The sequence below is a fragment of the Epargyreus clarus genome, unplaced genomic scaffold (genome assembly GCF_041222505.1).
Source record: "Epargyreus clarus isolate Ecla_fem2 unplaced genomic scaffold, WU_Ecla_fem_2.2 ptg000029l, whole genome shotgun sequence".
Classification (NCBI taxonomy): domain Eukaryota; kingdom Metazoa; phylum Arthropoda; class Insecta; order Lepidoptera; family Hesperiidae; genus Epargyreus; species Epargyreus clarus.
Genome location: NW_027332235.1, coordinates 10,416,353 through 10,435,138, shown reverse-complemented (window position 1 = coordinate 10,435,138; position 18,786 = coordinate 10,416,353). Strand labels below are relative to the sequence as shown.

The 18,786-nt window shown below is 34.5% G+C and overlaps 1 long non-coding RNA gene across 1 annotated transcript; it reads left to right on the top strand.

Moving 5' to 3' along the window:
• Window positions 1-16,933: 16,933 nt before the first annotated feature.
• Window positions 16,934-17,998, top strand: LOC140754364 (uncharacterized). Its single transcript, XR_012103649.1, has 2 exons — window positions 16,934-17,350; window positions 17,529-17,998. It is a non-coding gene; the product is annotated as an uncharacterized LOC140754364 (long non-coding RNA).
• The last annotated feature ends 788 nt before the right edge of the window (window positions 17,999-18,786 follow it).

Sequence of the window (18,786 nt, the reverse complement as noted above, 5' to 3'; positions counted from 1 at the left end):
AGAGGCCTTTTGATGATGTGAGGTATGATAAATACGATCATTGGCCTCAGTTAACCGGGTATCAGAGATGTAAATATTGTAAAGGAGGTCAAGCAAGTACAATGTGCACTAAATGCAAAATACATTTATGTTATGTCAAAGGCAGAAACTGTTTTTTGGCTTACCACACGAAGCACTAAAATAGCGCAACGTATAGTATACTATACATAGGTTTTTCCAAAAAATATCAGCTCAAGATTTTTTTTGTATTTTTTGTAACTTTTTTATATGTCTAATAAACCATTAAAATTAATTTTACTTGTTTTCATTAACAAAAATCATCATGCGACTTTAAGGGTTAAGGTAAATAAACAAAAGGGAATCAACCAAAAAATCTTATGGATTTGGCAGTTTCGCGCTGAGTTGGCGGAAGCTTTATGTAATTATGGAACATACAGAGAGAACAAGAGGGGAAGACCTAGCTCAAGCATTGAAGAAGAAATAGCCAAAAAGAAAAAAAATAGTATCATGCCAGCGATGCCACCTAAAGATGTTCGTCTTGACAAAGTTGGACATGAACCTATTACAACTGATACAAGATACCTTTCAATCCTTTGTTTAAAAAAAATGTAATTGTTTTGTGTTATTTCATAACAGTTAAAACAATATAAAGTTAATATTTTTAACCTGTATTGCATACTGTTTCATTTTTGATACACAACCTTTTTCAGTAAAAAAAAACACTTAAAATATTAATTTTTTTTATATTTCCCCGTTGAAGTACCCATTAACCTGAACAAAATATTTTTTTCCATTAAATATATAAAATCATGCATTTAAGGGTTAAATTTTTCAGATAGTCTTTGAGGTTATATTAAAAAAAACTACGAGCTTTCGGGCAAAGAGGTCGCATACGGTCGTTCTCGCCGTGAGTCATCGCTAGACGACGCAATGTGCGTCAGCCGCCGCCACGTGTGTGCCACGTGACACGTACCCGCCGCGCTACCAGGCGCGGAGTTGTGATAACGCGAGTGTTGTGTTGTGCGTTTTACACTGTATCCCTGGGTACAGTATATAGTGTGTACAGTGCAGTGTTTGTGTCTTCGTTGTTAGGACAGTGTAGTTCGTTTGCCCGGCACAAGCAGCTTGTCCGGCGTGGTTCCAGCCCGCACGCTTACACGAGTAAATTTTATTATCAGGCACTCACCCCGAAGCACTAGATCGAGACGTTAGGGTCACACACTAGGTACACACCTCCCTGTTTAGGTACACACCCACCTTCGCTTGTTGCCAGTATGGCAACGGCTCAATGGTTAGAGGGCATGCAAGCGTACCTAAAGGAACGCTTCCCAAATGTCCTCGAGTTATATAATTATTAACTCGGGCATGCTTTTTACTTTCAGGTAACTCACTTAGTACAAAACAGATACAATACTACAAAGGAGGTCATAATAAAAACATTGAAAGAGATAACTTTTTTTATGTTTCACAAGTGACATACTTACAATCACTAATGCTACAAGAAGTTTTCTTGTATTGACGGTTCACTTTATTGACATCGTAAACGGATCGTCTGCCCTTCAGAGCTTGAACCTATGCGCCTAGAAACTGTCTCAGGTATATTTGAAATACTTTATAATTTTGAAACCCACCTCTAAATTATTTTTATTTGCAATTATTACATTTTATTCTGTGTACAAATATATCTACTTATTTTAGGGTCATATAGGACAGTACATCCAAGAATGTTGGAAAGAAATATGTGAAGAGTTTGAAATTGACAAAAATAAAATTGTATCCATTACCACTGATGTCGGCGCAAATATAGTGTCAGCGGTACGATTGTTTTTAGGTGATAATCATAGGATTCACTGTACGGCTCACGTCTTAAACCTTGTAGTTGATGGAGTACTGAAAGAAGTTAAAGAATTTTCAGCACTAAGCGATCACGTCAAAACCATTGTGACGTTCTTTAAGCAGTCAGTCAACGTCATGGACCAATTACGAGCCGAACAAGAATGATGTGGAAAAAAAGAAGGTCAGGTGTTGACATTGATACAAGGTGTCAGCACTAGATGGAATTCTTGCTTTGACATGCTAGAGAGATTCGTTAAACTGTCTACATTAGTAGCTAAAATTTTAGCCACAAAAGGCCAAACTAACAAGAATACGTTCACCGGATAAAAAATCTGATCAAGCAGCATCAGAACAAGCTAGTGGGTCCTCTATTTGGTTCAGACATGAGAAATTGTTAAATCTGGACACAGCTACGTCAGAGGTTCCAAGCAGTGGCTGTGTACCCAATGAACTGAAGCAGTCGTTGGCGGGAGTATAACCTCCCGCGAGTAGGAGGGGCGGGGATGCGGGGAGGGGAGGGGAGCGGGCGCCGAAGCCATTCGGGAAAAAAGACATCAGCGAGGACGCGCGCGCGCTCCGTACATAATTTAACATAAAAAAGACAATAGTGTGTTTTCGAAAAAAGTGATGTAACAGTTTTGATAGACAATTTACCGTTTGATAGACAAATTAGCAGTGTGGCGCGAACTAAGTATTAATTATTTGTTCAACATAAAAACCTGAACAAAAGTGGCAACCGTGACAGGACATTAATATTCACCACGTTGGCGAACGGCGCGTAACGAATAACGCCACGAGTGCCTAAAAAAACGACGCTTCGAGGAAATATCCGTATCCTTTTCTACTTATTTTTCCTCTTAATTTGTGTTGGAGCGTGATTTTCTGTAAGTACGTGAGCATATTTCAGCTTAAATATAGCTAATGGTTGTAATTCTTTATAACCATAAAAAGGTGGTAGAACTCTGTGGTTCAACTCCGGCGGCACCACCGCCACACCTATTTCTACCTATTAACGGCTTGAAGGGTGTGGTAAGGGAGACATACTTTTGCAAGGCATTCCAGCTTAGTAGCGGCGTATTAGTGACCGACCTAAAAAGGTAATTAATCTTATCTGGAGTTGATTGCATTCCTTCAAGGGCGGCAATAACCACTTACCATCGGATGGACTGCATGCTCGCCTGCTACTCCTATATTACATATAAAATAAATTATTTTTTCTTTCCCATTAATGCTCTTAAATTCATGCATCCCTATTTATATTATAATATTATTGCTTGTGGCATATGCATATAAATATACTTAGGCACTAAAGCGCGCATGCTGTAAGGCATGGTGATCCTAAATCTTTAATCATCATAGCTTATAACATATAAATAATTATTTACGTAATTCCTACATTCTTTATATCCTTAAGGGTTACTTAATGAATGCTTATGTAGCGACATTATATTTCGCTTGCTAAGCAAGCCTCGGTCCACGCGTTTACCCCTCGCGGACAGTTGTCTCTAATACATTGTACAGAATAAACGCGGTTAAGTAACTACGGTGTTATTAATTCATCTCCAAAAATTAAGTTGATACAGGGTTGTTTGGGGACTTTACATAAATATAAAAAGGCACACCCCACAGCCAGTACAGTGGTGACCCAAGACGTTTAGTGAAGTGAAAAAAAAAAACTTTAGTGCCATGAACCCGCAGTTACCAGTTGCGCCATCCGCTAACATTGCTCCCGCGGCACCCGCATTACCAGCCATGCCTGATAAGCCAGCCGGACCCGCAACCAGCAACCCCGCTACTTCAGCATTGGAAGATGACATAAAACCAGATCTCGCGATGGTTTCGCTCTCCTCCAAAATTCCCGATTTTTGGACCGATCTACCCCGGGTATGGTTTATCCGGATGGAGGCAATACTTGCCCCTCAGAAGATGGGAGATGAATCTAAATTCAACATTGTTGTGGCCAAATTATCTAAGGAAGCTGTTGAACAAATTACCGACATGTTAATTAATCCTCCAATCCGAAATAAATATGAAGCATTAAAGAACAGGTTACTTATGATCTACGAAGAGTCGGAGAATCGTCAAATCCAGAAATTAATTGGTGAAATGGATCTAGGCGATCAAAAGCCATCACAGCTATTACGCCGTATGAGAGACTTATCAAGAGGAAAAATATCAGATGAGACCCTTCGAATTCTGTGGCAGGGACACTGACCCCCCGCTACACGTGCTGTACTCGCCGTGACAGAAATTCAAGACTTGGAAAATCTAGCGAATATTGCCGATAAAATATTTTTGGCATATCTTTTACCAAAGATAATTCTTTACAACATTCTTTATGTCCTTAAAGGATGTGTGGTTTATGCTTATATTTTTACATAAATAGACTTAATATTGGTTTTAACTTTATTTTGTCCAACAGGCTATTAAGCGTACTTATCGTGTTAAAAGGTTACATCGTGCGAAGTAGCATACGCGTGATCGCGCCGCCATTTTATAATCACATTTACATAATTTACGGTGCGTGTACCAAGACCGCGTGTACCTTATTTAATTTATTGATTTGTACGATTTTATAAAATGCCTCAGTAGGCATTTTATAAAATCGTGATCCGGATCAGTGATGGTTTGATTCCGATCAGTGATCCGGAATCAAAGCAAGGCAGTCAAATTCTGAGTTAACTACAAAGAAAATTTACCACAAATTTTTAGTAAGTGGTCATTCGTATATGACTTGTTTCTCAAGATAGCAACCAATTGATTTTGCCGGCCCGAAAAACAAGGCCATTCATAATCATTAATATTACATAAGTCTATCTTTTCCACTCAGTCACTTGAAAGAAATATAACAAACAGAAAAATGTTTGTAAGAAAGAGTAAAGTTGTCTCGAAATTCAATGTCTAATGTTTCATGAAATGCATCCATTCCAGTTTTTATAAAGGATGTTTTATTGGTGGCCAAGGAAAACGTAAACCAAAATTACGACAGAGCTCGTTGGTGTTGACTTGTACTCCAAATATGTTGGAATGAAAATTTAAAAGTGAGCTCAAAGCTCCACCTTTAAAAACGCAAAGTAATAAAGACATATTTGTAGAAAATGACGAGGAAGAAGATTTTTCGAATATTCCTCATGACGATGAAGAGGATTGTGCTTGCATTTACCTTAACGACCTTTATTCAATATCTAAGTCCGAAGAGGACTGGTTGCTGTGCTTCCAATGTTTCCTTTGGTGAGTCCGCTTCTTGTGCTGGTGTAGATCTCTAGTTTCGCAAATAGACAATAGTGGCGAATTGAAAAATAGAAGGGTCGTTGAGGAAAAAGTACAAAATATGGATGCTATTGCTGCCGATGGACATGTTTCATTGTCTAAAATCTATCTTATCAATCTTTAAAATATGCCAAGTCGTGAATTGAAACCTTCTTGTAAAGATAAATGTAAATTTAGATGTGGGTTTAAATTTACAGAGGAGCAAAGAATACAGGGGTGCAATAGAAAAACAATGGTCGTTTATTGTTAATAGCGTAGACATCACAATCCCAAAACAACGTTACGTTAAAGTAGATTCGGATGGAAATATTGCACTATTCGAAGTAACAACAACGCTTTCTTTTTGACTATTTTGGGAGAAAAAACAACAGTTTGTAAATTGTTCTTCAAAAATACTTTGGGGATCAATAATCTACCCATAGAAACAGCTTTGAAAAAGAAAAATAGCAACACTAATATTTCTTCCATGAATGATAACCGAGGTACTCATTCAAATCATAATTCAGTGGATGAAAGCATTAAAAATGGCATCAAATTGTTTATTGACACTCAATACCGAAGAAATACCGAAGATTGAGTCATATTATATCCGGGCTAACTCAAAACGAAATTATATTGATGGTAGCAAAGCTATCACAGATCTTCATAGAGGTTATGTGGAAAAATGTAAATCCCAAAACGTCTCCTATGGAACCTACATTACATTTTATCGTATGTTCACACAAGATTTTGTTTTTCAACATTTTGTTTTTCATTCCTAAAAAGGATTTATGCGATTTATGCGAAGCCTATAAAAACATCACAGACGAAGAAAAATAATCTAAGAAACAAGATTATGAATTACATTTAAAGGAAAAGAATTTGTCTCGTATTTGAAAAAGAAAAAGATAAGAATAACAAAAATATTTTAACAGCGGTCTATGATCTTCAAGCAGTGTTCCAATGCCCCAAAGGTGAAGTCTCAGTTTTTTACTACAAGTCAAAACTAAATGTACATAATTTAACAATTTATAACTTACAAAATAATTCAGTTGAGAGTTTTTATTTATTTATTTTTATTTAAATTTCTTGTCACACCTTAAACTAGTGTAGCAAAGGGTAAACTTAATGCCTAATGGCATTCTCTGCCAGTCAACCCTGGGCGATGGCGATAACATGTGGTAGGCTTCTAAATCAAAACAATAAACTGCATACAATAAAATGACATAATATACTAAATACAAAAAAAATAAAAGTACAATTATACATATAATATACGTATATATATAATACAACTAAATATGTATATACATATAAATATATAAATATATATAAATATATAAATAGAGTTATGTATGGGATGAGTCTAACGCCAATAGAGGTGTCAACGAAATTGCTACCTGTGTTTACAAATACCTAGAGAAAAATTCTGTAACGGCGGAAGACCTCGATGTTGTCTTTTATTCAGAAAATTGTGCCGGACAGCAAAAAAATAAGTTTATGATCTCAATGTATACTTATGCAGTAAAAACTCTGCCAAATATAAGATCAATTACACATAAATGCCTCATCAAAGGACATACACAGAATGAGGGCGATTCAGCTCACTCCATAATAGAGAGAGAAATTAAAAGACAACTGATCAGGACCAATGTATACACCTGACGCTATCGGAGCTATAAAGACGGCACGGAAAAAAGCAAGCCATTTAATGTCAATGATGCTTTAAATTTTTTTGATTGGAAAAGTATGTGCAATAAAATGAACTTTTCAATAACGAAAGATGTAGATAATAATACCGTAAAACTGGGTGGAGTAAAAATTATAAAAGTTCAAAGCTCTCATCCTGATGCTATATTCTTTAAAGAATCATATGCTGACAAATTATTCAAGAAAGCAATAGTCTTGAAGAAGAAGAGAAATAATAATAGCCAGAGCATTAATATAGGTTTTCAGAAAGCCTATCTCCAAAAACCTGGAATAGGAGAGAGAAAGAAAGCTGATTTGATAGAATTGATGAATAAAAATCTAATTCCAGGATACCACAAGCCATTGTACGAATCCTTGTAATAAGACTGATTAAGTACAAAGATTTTTTTACTCACTCTAGTACCAGTGATACTCAAATACTGACAGTATTCAGACACTGACTCAAGTCTTAGGTACCTCAAATAGGCAACCGAGTGAATAAAGAAGGAATTTTTAAAACTTGTTTATCCCTTAATAAGGCAAGGGGATATAATTTCCCACCAAGGCTTCTTTTGAAAAATATTTAATTTTACGTGACGTTTAACCTTTAAATGAACGCAAGTATACTTAGCAGCTTCTCGGTTAATTTAAAATTTCTAAACTGGCAATACATTTGGTAATAATGTCATCTTGTGGATGTTATGTCAATGTCAAAATGACATGACGTGAAAGTAGTGCCCGACGACGGTTATTTTTCGGAGACCTTGAAGAAAAATATTTAAATAGTTCAACAAAGATTTCTGTAAGTAGAATATGTTATATATTTCGTATAAATAGATTATTCCAGAAGTGTTTCGTATAGTTTCCATATGGATTCTAGCGATTTTTACCTGTAAAAAGTTCAAATTACAAAGTGGGAAATAATTTCCCTTTGCACGATTGCGCCTGCACTTAGACACGTAACTATCTATATGAAAAATACATTTGTCAGTCCCAACTCCTTCTAATCAAATTTTCTGTTTATGGCTGTTTTGTTAATGACATGTTCATAATTTGTATATTTACCTACAGGTTTTATAGACCATGAATAGGAAAAATAAGAGAATTCATAGCGCGGCGGAGTTGGAAGCCATCGTGGATAATCTGTCTGATTTATTTGACATAGACTCTGACGATGATGCCTATTATCAGGCAGCCGCTGTTACCAGCCCAGCAGATAACCTAAATGTGATTGAAGATTCCATTATCGAAAGTCGTCATGAGGAAATTTTAGGTGCTTCTCATATTTTAGAAGAAAATATTGAATGTACAGCATTATATTCGGAAAGTTCGCTGAGAGATGTTTTGGAAGGAAACAGCACGATTAGTAGAGTAAGCGAGAGATCGGAACAACTAAATGAGGTTTCACCAACGCAGATCATACAACACAAGAAGAATGGAGAGAAATAGTGAATCTCAATGATAGAGAAATCGAGATAGAGCAATGTATTGATGAGATATTCCATGAAACCAGTTACGATTATCTCATTCACACAGATGACACAAGTGCGGGACCTTCTATCCACAATGTAACTGAAACAGTTAATCAAGTATAGTGCCACCAACTTTTCTGTTCAGTAGACAAATCTGGAACTAAAACAAATCCGACCGCCATTTTGAAATGTCATTCCGCTGTCAATTCTTTGAAGTGTGAGTGCTCTTTGTTTTTCGATTCGAATATAATTGTAATAAGTGATTAAAAATGCCTAAGCCTCTCAAAAGTGATGCACGGGTCATTATTTTAAAGGTTTTAGATTTCATGAGGGAAGAAAAACGCCTGCTAGCTCCGAAAATACCGTTTGAGAAAGTGACAGAACGCGTCGCAGCTGCGACAGGTTAGTGTTGCTATGAAGTGTTGATAGTTAATTAATAGAAAGTCCCGCGTAAATATTTCAGTTATTTTATTTTACTTAGTTAAAGTGTCACTGAGTATTTTTGGTAGTAAATGTTTTTTTATACTTCATGTATTTATATTTTTGCTACAGGAGTAAGCGAACGATTTGTTTACAAGCTCATGAATGAAAAGCTGAAGAAAGTAATGTCAAACTATCTACTCCCGGTAAGAATAGAGAAAGAAAAACAGGAAAATTGGACATTGATGATTTTGACATTGGCGTCATACGGAGAAAAATTCATGAATTTTATCCATTTAGGAAAGAAATTCCGACTATACCAAAATTATTAAACATACTTAGAGAAGAAATTGATTTCTCTGCAAAACGTGAAACACTTAGAAAACTGCTGCATAAAATAGGATTTCGTTTTAAAAAAACTAAAACAAATAGAAAAGTGCTATGTGAGCGTAATGACATAACTGCGTGGAGGGCTGCATACTTACAAAAAATTCGTGAGAATGAGTCTGGAGAAAAAAAACCCGTCGTTTATTTAGATGAGACCTATATACACTCATCTCACTCAACTGACAAATGTTGGCAAGGCCCAGATGTTGAAGGTGATTTGGAGCCAGTATCAAAAGGGAATAGGTGGATTATAGTTCATGCAGGAGGCGAAGAAGGTTTTGTAGAGAATGCTCTTCTTGTGTTTAAATCAAACACTAAGAGCGGTGACTACCATGATGAAATGAATAATGATAATTTTAAAAGATGGACTATTAAGAAATTGCTGCCGAACCTGCATAAGCATACTCTTATAGTGATGGACAATGCCCCCTATCACAGCATTTGTGTTAATAAATGTCCCAATTCAAACCACACTAAGGCTGTCATGCAATTGTGGCTGAGGGAGAGAAATATAGAATTTTCTGAGCAAATGACGAAACCTCAACTGCAAGAATTAATAAAGCGTAATAAACCAGCTCCTGAATATGAAATAGATAATCTATTAAAAAGTCATGGCCATTCTGTTCTCAGGTTACCGCCATACCACTGTGATTTGAACCCAATTGAGATGGTTTGGAGTTCAATGAAGAGAAATGTCGCTGAGCGAAATGTTGGTAAATCTAGTGCTGAAATGCCCCAGTTAATTCAGAATGCATTCGATAAAATAACAAAAGAAGAGTGGAAAAACCATTGTCACCACGTAAAAAGAATTGAAGAAAAATACAGGAACAATGATGGATATTTAGAAGAACCATTCATTATTAAGTTGCATAGTGATAGCGAAAGCGATTCAAGTGACTCTGATGACGAATTATGTAAATCACTTGGCACAGGCACCTCAGGCGCATCGTCATTATTTCGCTCAGGGATGTCTGGTGTGGAGCCCCTCGAAGTTAGAGATCATGACCATAATTATTTTTATAAAATATAAATTTTATTTTTATAAAATATAAATAATTGAGTCATATAGAATCAAAGGCGGCAATCTCACTTTTTGGCAGTTGTGACCTAATGATGCAGAAAAATTTAAAAAGTTGAAATTCATAAGTTTATTTAACACATCAGAATCAAATGTGGCAATATTTTAAGTAAATTAAATACAAAATGCTAGCTTAGTTACAAAGGTGGCAATATTCCGACAGCTTAGAGTCAGAAACGGCGCTATTGTGCACTCGACCAATCACAGCAATGCATTTCGCCTCTTTACAAGATGGCGATTAACGAGTTTTTCATACTATGCGTGTTTGTGTTTTTTATTACTTTATTGAAGTTTTAGGGATTAAAAGTGAATAAATCAACTGAAATTCTGACTATGGATGATCAGCCCACCACTACAAATAACCGTTTCTCTAGGAAACGCAAAAAGATCAAGAAAATTGGAAGAAGAATATCTCAAAGAGAAACAGGTAAGCTTCCTAACTAGGGTTCATACACTCACGAAGATAGGTATTTCAAATGATGTAATAATATTTTATTATTTAGGCATGTATTTCTATGACATGATAGATAGATAGATAGAAATATTTTTACATGATATGATATGTCATGTCATGAAAGACATTATAGATTAGCTTCAAATTTTGAGTATAAATACTATCATTAATAGGTAAATGGACCTATAGTACCTAGATTAAAAAAAAAACGTTTTCTATCATATCATTTCAGATAAAAATTGTCGGAGTATATTTTTCTACCAACTCCAAAAAAGGGGGAGGTTTTTTAATGTTACCTATTTTTTATTACACATTTTATTATGTGAACCGATTTTAATGTTTTGTTTTTTGTTTGAATCTAAGCAGTTTCGTAATTCTTGTTACTTAGATCGGATGAGTGGTTATTGAGATATTGTTAATGATAGCCTTTATAACTAGAAAAATTAATGCTAATGTATCGACTTCTGTAAAAAAAACAATCATAACAATTTCCTAACCTTTTTTTTCAGATACTCGTCCAAATGCCTACCCACGCGTGTGTGTGAACATGACCAACCCTCATTCCAATGCTCTAAAATAACGATGTCTGATATGCATAATCTACACAGCAAATTTTATGCCCACAAGGACAAAAAAAGTCAAGACGCACTAATTTTAAAATTTTGTTCAATTAAGGCCATTTCAAAGAGGACGCGCCCACGAGTTACGAAACAAACTTCAATAAAATATGCTGTATTTGTTAATAAACAGAGAATACCTATATGCCAAAAACATTTTCTTAACATCTTTGGAATCACAAAACACAGGGTAAATTATGTCATGAAAATGTTTTATTACGCGGGAGAAATAGCACACGAGAGACGTGGTGGGTTTCGAAAAACTGAAAAATATTCAAAACAAAAAGAATCTGTTCACAAATTTATACAAAGTTTGAAGTGCACAGAGTCGCATTATTGCCGAAAGGCTAAAATTGCAGTAAGAAAATACTTGCCTGCTGAGCTAAATATAAAAAAACTCTTTGAAATGTACAAAAAATCTGAGTGGGCAAATGTTGAAGTGAAGCTGTCGTACTTTAGATACATTTTTAACAATTTTTACAACCTCGGATTTGGATCACCGCGTACGGACGTTTGCTCAACATGCCTCGAGCTAACAGAAAAAATTAAAACTGAAACTGATTCCAACAAAAGAGTTTTGTTAATAACACAAAAAAGAGTGCATAAATTAAGGGGAAAGGCGTTTTTTGAGAAATTGCGCGAAAAGGCAGATGGATTAAAAATTATCTCTTTCGACTGCCAAAAAAACCTTCCCCTTCCTAAATTGCCAGATCAAATATGCTATTATAGCCGTCAACTTTACTTTTATAACTTGACCATGGTAGAAGGACCTTCCGATCAGCCAATGACCAAAGAAAAAGTCTTTGCATACTGCTGCACTGAGGACGAGTTCCACAAAGACTCTAATTTGGTGGCATCAGCTGTATTTCATAGACTTACTGAAACTAATAAAACAGGAATTGACAAAATACGCCTTGTAGCGGATGGGTGTGGGGGACAGAACAAAAATAGCATTGTTATTGCAGCATGTTGTAAGTGGTTGTTGACATGTCCGACTATCAAGAACTTAGAAGTCGTGTTCCCAGTTACAGGACACTCCTACATGCCCCCGGATCGCGCATTTGGTATAATAGAAAAAAAATGAAAAAGCAAGAAGTTTTTTTGCATCCTGATGAGATCAAAGCTATTGTGTCTGAGACTTCTACCATTATACAATTTGGTGATAAGTGTCCTGTCAGTGATTGGAGAGAAACAACCCGGTCGATTTTGACACCAACAACTTCTTGGAACGTTAAGTTTAAAGAATGCAAAAGATTCATACTGGTTCGGTCCAAAAAGCCTGGTAATGTTCTTGTGAGAGGCGAATACTTTTATAAAAGTGACGTTGGAAAAGCTGCCAACATTTGCAAGAAGCAAAAAACTATTTCTATGATTAATGCACGACCACTGCGGAAAACTGTCGCATTGAATAACAAGAAAGTTAATGACATTAACACCCTGTTAACTAAACATTTCGGTAAAGACTGGCGAGATATATCATCTCTCCAAATATACAAAAACCTTATAACGACTCAGGAGTCTGCAGTACACTCCTCCGCCTGAAGGAGAACATTACTGCCAAGAACTTTTGGAGGAAGTTCACGAATTACGAATTTAAACAAATGATAGATATTGACGGCGATTCCGCGACACATCGACCTTAGTCGCACTAAACTAAAATATAGTGTGGTCAAATTGCGTCCTTATTCTCTCTAGGATAAAGTCTAAATTATGCTGGCCCCTTCACCCCGGTCGCTGACCGGAGTGGTCGTGACCTACTCGATTACAAATGGACCAATCAGGTAACAGCATTTATTTTACTCAACTAATTTTAGTCGAGACATGAAACGTGTGGATTAAATAGCGTAGATCGTTTATAATTTCTTTTCTATGACTGATCCATTTGCAATCAAGTAAGTCATGACCGCTATGATTGCCGCTGAAGGAGCCAGCTAATTGAGACTTTAGACTTGAGATTATAGAGACGCAATTTGGCAGCAAGGCATTTTAGTTAAGTCTGATTAAAATCAATGTGTCGCGGAATCGCTGTCATTAGCAGCAATATGTAGTAGATTAAGTTTAGATTACAATTTGGTTAAATAAATGAAAAATACTTGAACAATTTTTTTTTTCATTTTGCACAACCCTAACATTTTGCATTTTTTCGTTGAATACAAACATGGCGATCTATCCATGACTTGGTGTCAAATGTGGCCATCTTCACATAGTTTGGGATCAAAAACGGACATTTTCAATTATCAGAGACAAAGATGGCTTTATTGGATTTTCATATTTGATTTTCTCCATTGTTTTCAATTGTAGGTTGAAAACCTTATTATTAAAAAGATACCTGAACATACCAATCAATATAATAAAAAAGTATAAAAAAAATCCCTAGTAAGTCTTTGGGCTTCGTAAACAGTTTTTTTTGATCTGTCAAAAATATCTTAAAATGAGATTGCCGTTTTTGATTCTATATGACTCAATTATAGTTAATAATTCTGGACTTTTTATTTTTCCTGTCCTAGAATATCATTTAAGAATTAAAATTTGACATTATTAACCTAATTCTTTTTTTTAGGATGTTTACGAAGGTTATTTATCTTTTTAAATATTTTTTACATATTTTATCTAGTAAAAATCATAGGTCTCAAAGTTGTTGAGCTCTCCCTCTTCAGTAGGCAAATATAATTATATGGTAACATTGGACGCTGCACTAGCGACCCTGTCAACTGAACAGATAAGTTGGTGGCACTATATCGGAACAGCATTCAAGGCAAAGAAGAGCTTGCAATGTATCCAGGCCAAGACAACCACGAGAGTGGAAAATAGAAAAAGAAATACATAATATTCCAGAATTCATTAATCCAATTCAACCACAATCTGCATATAATCAGAAAACTCGCCCCATTGATGTTTTTAATAGATTTTTTCCAGAATATTTGATTCAAATCCTAGTTGAACAAACCAATAGATATGCAAGTCAGCAAAACAGTAACCACTATACACCAGTATCAGCAGAAGAAATTAAGGCGTACCTTGGGATATTAATTATGATGGGCCTAAACCCATTGCCCGATATGGAACTCTACTGGTCAAATGGTCCTTTTTATAATAATCCCGAAATCTCAAAAAATATGACAGTTAAAAGATTTAAAAAAATCACTGAAAATTTGCACATCAATGACAATGAGAATGAACCGAGGAGGGACTCACCAAAATATGACAAACTGTACAAATTGAGACCAATGATTACGGAACTAAATAAAGTGTTCCAGCAAGAGACAGTTAATTCTAGTAAACAGTCAATAGATGAGTGTATGGTGAAATTTAAAGGGCGATCATCCTTAAGACAATACATGCCCAAAAAACCCATAAAACGTGGGTTTAAGGTCTGGGCGCGTTGTGACTCAAAAACATGCTACCTCTATCAATTTGAGGTTTACACGGGGAAAGGAGACAATATGGAAGACGAAGGTCTAGGATACAATGTTGTTGCAAAACTTTCTACAAATCTTCCTGAAAACACACTCCCTGCATTTGATAATTTCTTTACAAGCTGCAATTTGCTGGATGATTTGTATGAAAGAAAAATCTTTTCTGTATGTACGGTAAGAATAAATAGAAAAGATTTGCCAGATATACTAAAAAAATATCAGCCTAAACATCTAAAACTGGAAAAGAATCAATTTGCAGCTATAACTGCAAAACCTATTTACAGCCATTAAGTGGCTTGATACCCGAGATGTTACTGTTCTCACGACAGCTCACCATCCAACTGACACAATATTGGTTAAAAGAACTCAAAAAGATGGGACAAGGAAAGAGGTCCTCTGCCCCAAAGCTATTGCAAGCTACACTTGCGCTACTACAGGCTTGCGCCTTATTAAGGGTTATTTATGTTTAGTTAGTGTCATTGTCCAAAATCAATCAATGTCCAAATAATTAATCAATGACAATAATTTTTATGATTGTGATTGATTATTTATTTTGGACTTTGTACTATTTTGGACTGTGTGTTTTGGAATTAGTGTTAAAAATACTCCAGTTAGCATTAAGTTTTTGAGTAATCGAGTACTCAAGTACTTTATGCCAACTCGAGTATTTATAGATACTCTTGACTCGAGTCTTAACACAATTCTTTTTTTATGAGTAACAGAATACTCAAATATGAAAAAAAGCTTACTCGGCACATCACTTATCCTAGAATGCTAGCAAGCAACTAGTACTCTGGTGCAGTTGTCTGATCAAGACCTTGATACAGAATATACCCCTGTAGAGTGTAACCTACAAACCTCCTTCTATCTCTTGAAAACCTAATATTTTAGATGAAAAATAAGGAATGTCAATAAGATTGTCATGTCAATTGTGTATATACAAAAATTAATGTTTTATCATTTTTATTTCTCTTATTGTTCGCTTACTTTTACTTCTCAATTGTAATATATAAATCTATAATATAGTGTGTCGTGTAAATAGCTTCGGAGTATTATTTCTAACGATGCACCACTACACATCCTATACCCCTTTACAAATCATTACATGGCTACGTCCAAGCAATGCAATCCACATTTTCAGATATTGAGGCTTTAGACATATTTAAATTATTTTATTATAGTAGTATTTTTAGTTAATTATTTTGTGTGCTTTTCATTACATGTTTTTTTTATAATAATGACTAATAGCTGGTATGATTGTATTATTTAGCATTAAAAAAGAAAAGGAATGGTCTTGAATTGTATTTTGAGCGGGAATAATAATCATTTACCTTTAGTACTTTATTGTGAATCCTCACATTTTAACTAAGTTTTGACATGTGTAAAACCTGTAACGGTACCATTTAATTGAACTTTATGTATTGTTATTGACCTATTGTACTAAATGCTTTACACAATAAAATAAATAAATAACAGTTGTAAATTGGTCTTGAACCAAATTACAACCATTATTATTTAATAATTTTATGTTTTGAGCAAAGATTAGTAAAGATACTTCGCCGCCTTGAAATTGAATGAAGCCACAAACGGCTTATTAGTAAGTTCTTTTTTTTTAATTCATGACAAAAAAAACATTTTTAGAGAAAATTAAATGATAATAAATGACTAATACTGCGTAATTTACATAATAAATAAATAATTATTTCAAATATTTTAGGGACATTTTAGCACGGAGACGTGGCAAAACTTTTTTACGCAACTATTTCAGTTCTCAAAACTGGATACATTTTCTTGTGAGTAATATTTACTAATCTATGGTTTTGAGAGGCAGAACTCAAGTCCGACTGGTTGTGAAGATTATCAACAACAGACTTCAAGACGCGGAATTCAAGCAGAATGCAACACACGACCATTTTACCATCAAGTGAACTCATTCTGGTATAAGCATATTCGTAAACATTTTATGCAGATAACGTAATCTAGCACTTCACTAATTTCAGTAGTAAATTAATTGAACTGAATTAAGTAAATATTGCCATTTTTAACATTATTATAACCAAACAAAACCTTTCTTCACCATTTGGCAGTTATAAAAGCACCATAGATTATACACTATAAAAGCACGCATCACGCACAGAGTAGACAGCTCGAGCACAGACTATTTAGAAAATATATATTCGCAAACTATGTATATTGACAGTCATAGCTAATCGTTTTCGATAATATTCACGTTATGAATTAAAAATCACTAACATAATATATATATATTTTTATCGATTGTATTATTATTTTGTTTGTTATATAAGGTTATATAATTGGGTACTTGACAGTTATAACAATAAAATATGAAATATGTTGGATATGATAGCTTATAAGTAAACATAAATTATGCAGTATTTCGTTTATTTTTTAATACGTTCTAAGTATTTTAATTTTTGAAAAGAAATTTTCGATTTTTTATCTGTGGATTTTAAATCCCAAAACGGCGACAGTGCTGCCTCAAATGTCATGTGACGTCACTACATCGAAACCAAACAAGACAAATAATAATTAAATCGTTTGCTGTTAGAGTTGGTTGAATTTATAATATGTTGTGAACCGAAATGAAGCCATACTATATTAAAGCTGATAGCGTGAACCTGCTTAAAGAATCTCCATATATGCAGTGCAATAAATCAAAATGGATACAAAAACTTGCTTGAGATAACCTATGGAAATATCAAATAAACAACGTAAGTAAAACATTCTTTATATTTACTTTTAATCATATCGGACAATTAAAACATTTCTTAACTGACTTCAGACAGAAAAAAGGTTGTCTTCAAGTGATTATTAAGATTTTTTTAAATATACTTATATTCTTATGTGAACTGTTTTAAGGTTATTAATTGGTTATATTTATATTTACAGATCTTCCCGACAATCGTATAGTGACGACGTTAGTGACGAAGTTAGTATGTGCAGTTTAAGAGGAAGGCAAGTTTGTGTTTCATGAAAAGTAAAAGTTGTCCTGAACACAAGGTACATCAATGAAAATGAAAATGTGATGACTGTCCTGCGTAGAAGAAGTGAGGAGCCAAAAGTTTCGAAAGTGGGCACCAGTCTGAAATACATAAAGTAAAGTACACGGGAAATAGTACTTCTTTACTTGCGTAACCTACCCAACAAGATGAAGGAAGAAAAGTGACCATACAGTTCCTATTATTGCATTGCAATTTAATTCTGAAAATGACAGTGATAAAAATATATATACATTTGTTACGGAAAATAATTTTAGTAATGAAGAAAAGCAGACACGCAAGCAGCACAAAAATTTAGCTTAGGTGATCTGTAGTAATTATTGTAACTGTAACATATGATAAATATATACAAAAGTTCTACTGTGTGTACTCACTAATAGAACCATATAAACCAAATAAACAAAGAAATCGGTTAATAAAATACTAATTTACAATTATACAGTCCTGTAAGTTAATCAGTGCACATGCACAAGCAATAATAACACAGTCATGAAATATTTTAATCGTGTCCTATTAATTAGAGAATGGGCCCTTAAAACAGAATTCTCATAGACGTCTTATAATTCTCTTCTATTCTTATCATGGACATCTATATATTATATTAAATATATGAATACTTCCACTTGCTGTTTTGTTTTGATTACGTCCCGTTCCAATGATTTGGAATTGACGAATCACTCGAGAGTTACTAAATTTATTCCTTTTTGTCAATAATCTTACATAAATAGTATAAAATATCATTGCTGGCAAACAGAGGATTTAAACAAATAAGAATCTGCAAGTTCTTTAACGTTTATGAGATTTGGGTTTAGGAACGTGTATAAGCAAATTTGTTAGGATATTTAGCGATCGTACTTGAACACATCGTCACTGCACACGCCTTGTAATTTGACATTCTTGCAATTGTACTAATTAAAAGTTAAATAATTCCCAAGATTTCCCCTGAAGTATGTGTAGCGTCGAAGTTTATTTCTATATTTTCAATGTGTTGACATCACGCTACGAAATGACACTTGACCGCCTGTTTTGGCGTAACGTTCCGTTTACCGTAATAAAAATATGTTTTTTATTAATAAATAGCCCTTTTTTCGAAAAAATGATCAATGAAAGGCATATATAATACGTATATGAATTCATTAAAACAGTTT